We start from the raw sequence: 6,096 nt of genomic DNA on the forward strand, positions 1-6,096 counted from the left end.
CAGTTGTTTTTTTTTTTTTTTTTTCAATTATGAACAGAGTAAAGAATATGATATTACAAAGCAGACCACGTTGTTATTGAGGCGAAATGACAAGATGATATGTGTATGCATATTTGTGAAATAAAATAATAAAGGAATCTTTAACACAGAGACCGACAAAATCTGAGGTTGGTGGATGCAAGTCTTTGTCTAAATTACATGGCCCGAATTATTGGTATTCAAAAACCACATGTGCCCTCTTCTTTTCCAAACATTATTCGTATTCGAAAACAAATATACTAAAAGTATATTATTGTACATTATTTTATATATTACTCTTTCTTTTTCATTTTATGTATCTAATTCAATTAACGAATCTTGACTGTTCATTTTTTCATAATATTATATTTAATATTAATATTCAAAATTTATATATTGAACTTACCCAGCACAAACAACACTCCCTCCTCGATTGGATCTCCTCAATCTGGACCCCCTTCAAGGGATGCTAGACTAATGCGAGAACTTGTTTCATGATCTTAGATTTGATCATCTTATCTGGCAAGAAGTGGCCGACCAATGGCCAAGACGTCGTAACCTGTGTTGACCTCGTCGTCTCCTCAACCTGCCTCAACACATCTTATCTGTCAAGAAGTGGCCGACCAATGGTCAAGACGCCGTAACCTATGTTGACCCCGTCGTCTCCTCAACTTGCCCCAGCACAAACAACACTCCCTCCTCCTCCGCTAACCTGATCTCAACACACCTCTTCGTAATACTTTGGATGGTCCATCATCGTAAACCAATTGAACAACAACAATAAGACGACACGAAAAAAATGGAAGAGAGAAAATGAATAGCCAAGTCTGGGCAGTATCTCACAGAAATCGCAAGAAGATTCCCGTGAAGACGTTTACATATCAAGAAAAAGCAAGAAAAGACATGCAAAACCCTAAACGGTATTAGGGAGAGAGAAACCCTAGATTCTAGAATCACATTTTAATTTAATTTTGTAAAAGCTGATATTTCCACAAAAGACCAAACCTTTACAGATATTACTTTACAGTAAGAGGGCGTTTGGTAGCTAGGAAAGTTTGAACTTTCCTGGGAATTCAAAAATTGGGAAAAGTATTTTCACGTTTGATGCAATCTTTGACTTAGGAAAGTTTGGGTCAATGGAAATTACATTCCATGATATTAAGGAAAGTAAATCCTACATAGGGGAGATAAGATTCTTTTTTCGGGTGACTAGGAATCTACAAAATTTATTCAATTACATATTTATTCTTTTTGACATCAGGTTAAAAGTTTATTATAAATATAAAAAATTGTTTATGACACCATTACACATTGTTTATCAAATAAATTTAATTACATCCAGGTACGTAGTTAAAGTTTTCTGTAATCTAATTTGCAATATGATTCATTATATAACGATGTTGTGTGTGTGTGTGTGTGCGTGCGTGTGTGTGTGTGTGTGTGTGTGTGTGTATGTATGTGTGTATATATATATATATATATATATATATATATATATATATATATATATATAAGAGACGAATCAGGTGAGAACCACATGCCAGGAGAGAACTAAGAACCAACTGCAGCCATCCACGTGTCTAGATCTAACCGATCAGAAATACTATTTTTTTAAAATGCGGTGGTATTTTGTAAATAATTAAATTTTGAAGTGCAAGTAAATTGTGTTAAAACTTAAAAGTGCAAGTAACAGTTTCATATAGACATATAATGCAAGTAAAATGTATTAAAAATGCAACAAGTAATGTATACTGAACATCAATATTAAGTGCACCTAACGTTATCATTAGTTGAACCAAAGGTTATCATTAAGTGCACCAATGTGAAAGACGTTATCATTAGGTGCATCAATGTTAAAAAGGTAAATTACTTTTACTATTAAGTGAAAATGATTGCACTTTTAAGTGATTTTACTTGCACGTTTTACTTGTACACTTGCACCAGTTTCTTGCACTAGTTACTTGCACTTTTAACACATGTTACTTGTACCAAAGTTCGAGTTATTTACGAAAATGCCACCACGTCTTTTAAAAAAAAAATTACATATGATCCGTTAAATCTGGACACGTGGACGGTTGCAATTAGTTCTCAGTTCTTTCCTGGACTTTAAATATAACTTGTTTTGAAATACTCATGATTCTTTAGAAGGTAGTATCTGTTCTATATCTTCTCAAACATTTTCAGCACAAAGAATCTAAGCCCCCATCACCGGGGTTCGAACCTATATATAACTTGATTAACTTGAGTTTAATTTTTGGGTACTCGATTAATTTGATGATTTGGTGATTTTTGACATATGATTTATTAATTTACAAGTAATAATTTATTAAACTCTAGATTATTTGTTATATATTTTTAATGTTTATTTATAGTAAGAATACACTACTGGAAATTATGAAATTTTCGACCACCTGAAAGTGATCTTAAATCAAGTCGAAAGCCTTGTTCCGACCACCTGAAAGTGATCTTAAATCAAGTCGAAAGTCTTGTTCCGACCACTTTTGGTATCCGGAAAAACCTTTGTTGCTATTTCCGACCACTTTTTGGTATCAACTTGATTTAAGATCATTTTCAGGTGGTCGGAAATTCCATAATTTCCAGTAGTGATATATTATAGATTATAAAACTTTTCTCAGGAAAGTTTAAACAAATTACACATGTTAATTAATTTTTAAGTGATTTAATTGTTATGTTTTCCGATAACACTAAACATATTAATTAATTTTCCTTGTAAAGTTATATATTCCCATCAAACATATTCTTTGAAAATATTTTTCCGAAAATTTAATTGATAGGAAAGGATGAAACTCTTTTTGTCACCCCAGTTCATCTTATACTCGAAGCCAATGAATCAATCGGCAATCGCCCTAGCATTACTTATAACATCGTTGGTTACCATTATATGCTTTGATTTTATTATTATTATTTAAAAACTAAAAACACTGACTACTTTTTGTAGCCAATATATTATTGAACATGAATTGGATCAATGCGTATTGTTATTTTTTATTATTATTTTTTTTTATAAGGAAGGGGGATATCATATATATACACATTATTTGCCTCAACTGAAGTTCGAATCTTACACCTCCCACTTAGGGGAGCAACCCGATACCAGTGGACTACAAGCCAATTGGATCAATGCATATTGTTATTCAAAACAGTATGATACGATATATTATAATTATGCAATTTTCTTATTGTGTAGTCTTTTTCTAATGGTTTTGTCAAAAGTATTGCGATTATTAATTATAATATGTAGCCAAGTACTAACAAACAACATGTGATTTTCCAAAGATTTATAACCAGAAAACAAGTTATGTTGGGTCATAGTCCTGGCCTGCATGATTGCAACTTGGCACTAAACACATGTCCATATCATATATGAACCTGTTGCCCCCGTAATTATTATTATTATATGAAAAATACTATATTTACTCCTAATCACTAGTCTTAATGTTTATTCTCACACTCAATTTTTTTTTTTTTTTTTTTTACAAACATTTTAATTTCTTCGAACTCACAAGATAAAATATATTATCATTGTTTGCTAAATCATGTAGTAAAAGTGAAAGAGTAAACTAGAAAAGGTAACCGAATAGATGGACCTAATGGTCACAATTAAGTTCAATTTTTTGCCAACATTATTTTAGTCAAGTCTGTTTCACAAGATTTTCCTAATGCAACTTACTTTTCTTAGCTTTTTGTAATTTGCGAACTATTATATAAGAGTATAGTTTACTGCATCACTGAGTAGTAGCTGCGGGTTTCCCTCATCACCCCCTTCCCAAAAAAAAAGAAAAAAGAAAAAAAAGAAAAGAAATAGACAATGATTACAATAATTTGAGAGAATGTGTAGTAGAAACCTTATTATATTTAGTTATGTATGTGACTGACTTTTTTTTTTCTCCTATTTAGTTTTCTTTTACAATAAAATTGAGAATGACATTTTATTTAAAATTATATTGGATTATAAGGTTTTTGAAACGTGGCAAACTGAAATGTATATATATTAATAGATCGAGGGATGGAATTTCAATTTGTTTAAAAAAAAAAAAAAAAAAAAAAAAAAAAGCATTAAGGAAGATTTCATTACCCCAAATTAAGGAAGATTTCATGTTTCATTATTTGGTTGGTGGGGAACTTGAAAGCAATTTTGTTTCCTAAAATTCTAAGCAAATTCAAACTCCAAGGAAAAAGAACTCTCGCACCAACCAAATGGAGTATTAATTTTTTAATTAAATATACAAATTTTATATATGACTAAATATTAAAAATATATATATATATAAATAACTTGAATTAAATTTTGTTAGTCGAATCAAGCATATTGAGACATATAGAGTACAATATTTATCATACTTTTGAGTAACATACATGCTATTATGAGCACCCTTGATCGAGAGTTGCTACTCAAAGGGCTGAATTATCATATTTTTAATCATGTAAAAAGTAAATCATCTTTTAGATCACAATTTAAAAAAAGAAAAAAACATTAATAAGTAGAACTCATTAAAGATTGATATCCTCTCATAGCTGCTATTCAAAAGTGAACTATGTTGAAAAAAAATAGCATAATATGTCATTGTAAGTAACTATTTTGTGGTATACATATATTGATATATGTAGGATCCACTTTTGATTTTAGTCGTGTCATAAAGGATTCGGGTTCTTCGTAGTGAGACGAAGAGATCAATATATTATACACTCAAAATGGATAACGGGTCAATGAGAAATTGATTCTCAAATTAAACCCATTTGAGTTAGAAAATGAGTGTGGAAACATTTGGAAGAAACACCTGTCCCACATTGGTTTGGAGAGTACATGTGTTTGCACCACTATATATATATATATATATATATATATATATATATATATATATATATATATATATATAAAAGACCTTTTTAAAAAGATTTTGAATTGTATAACATAGAGGTTCGACTTTTTTAACTAGTCATATAACCTAAGTTTTTTTTACTCAAACAGTCGTAGTTCGTTTTATCTTAGAAAGTGTGATTCGCACGACTCAAACTAATTCATAACTTTAGTTTTTGTGCTTGTAATTATTTTATCAAACCAAGAAAGTTAATAAACAACTCTCACGAGAGAGCCAAACTTAAAATCTTGTAATTATTAAGCTAACTATCATACTAACTTGATTAATGTTGTCCTAGTTTAGCATTTAATTTAATAAATATCATTATTCGACTGATAAAGTATTACCTATCATATTACAAATTATAGAAAAATTAATGCCCGTGTTGTATCTGTTTCCAATGATTTGAAATCTTTGTAACGCAATGCTACATTTCGTTCAATTCACAAATATAAATCTTAAGATCATCTGCTCATATGCTATTACTTAATTGATTGCTTTTTGTATTTGATGATTAAGTGAATTTATTTTTTAAATTGATTAATTCATGAGTTCTTATAATAAATATAATTAAGTGAATATTATTTTTTTATATATCAAGGAAGGGGGAGACCCAAAGAATTTAACAAGGTTTACAAAGAAGAAAACATATTACGCCATGCGGGGAAGCTGGCGCGATCATCCTCTAAGAATCTAACTATTCCTAGTGGGGGTTCCGAAAGCATGCAGATCCCACTGCGCTTCCCTCTAGAGGTTTTGGTCATATTTGGTTAATGACGGATCCGCCATTTTTTGGCGGTTTGACCATATCAAACCGCCAAAAAAACCGTTTGGTTAGCAGCGGTTTGGAGCAACGATTTGCTCCAAACCGCTGCTTTTGCAAACGCTGCACTTTGCAGCGTTTGCAGTTGGCGTTTTGGGAAAAATTAAATTTTCCCCAAAACACCCCTGTTTATATTTATAAAAAAAAAAAAAAAAAAAAAAAAAACTTAGAACTTATTTTGAGGAGCCGTTTCCTCAATGTTGCCCATCTGGGATGGGCAACAAATTTGTGAAGCTTTGAGGCTCCTTAAATAGGAGCCTCAAGGCTCCATTCCCACTTTTTCTACCGATGTGCGACGGTGGGAAAAGTGGAAATACAAGCTGCTCCCTTCTTTCGTTCTTTATTTTTTTTAAAATTATTATTATTATTATTATA

This window comes from Ipomoea nil, unplaced genomic scaffold (assembly GCF_001879475.1).
Source record: "Ipomoea nil cultivar Tokyo-kokei standard unplaced genomic scaffold, Asagao_1.1 scaffold3169, whole genome shotgun sequence".
Classification (NCBI taxonomy): domain Eukaryota; kingdom Viridiplantae; phylum Streptophyta; class Magnoliopsida; order Solanales; family Convolvulaceae; genus Ipomoea; species Ipomoea nil.